Genomic DNA, 361 nt, shown 5'->3' with positions numbered 1-361 from the left:
ACAAGAAGTCAGGTGGAAAGGGAAAGCATATGCTCAAGCACTGAATTATATATTTCAGGTTTGTTTGTTACATGCAACACGAACATGAATGCTTCTAGATGAGGCGAAAGGGGTGTTTATAAAACACTGTTCTGCGCATTCAGCACGTCGTCACCAGTTAATATAAAACTGAATGCAGATACATCAACAATTTTGCATTTTGCAGGTTTATTATTAGAAACATAAATATTTCGTTCTCATATTCAAAGTTTACTTTATAAACAATCATTCTGTGCAGCAAGCGACAGAGAGAAGTGTATGATGCAGGTATACAAATGTTGAGGCCTCTTTCAAGCTTATCAGCAACAGAAATTCTTCTCTG

The sequence above is a fragment of the Eimeria mitis genome, genomic scaffold, assembly GCF_000499745.2.
Source record: "Eimeria mitis Houghton genomic scaffold, Emh_scaff893, whole genome shotgun sequence".
NCBI lineage: Eukaryota > Apicomplexa > Conoidasida > Eucoccidiorida > Eimeriidae > Eimeria > Eimeria mitis.
The sequence above is the reverse complement of the archived record's forward strand: the minus strand, read 5'-3'. Positions refer to the sequence as shown.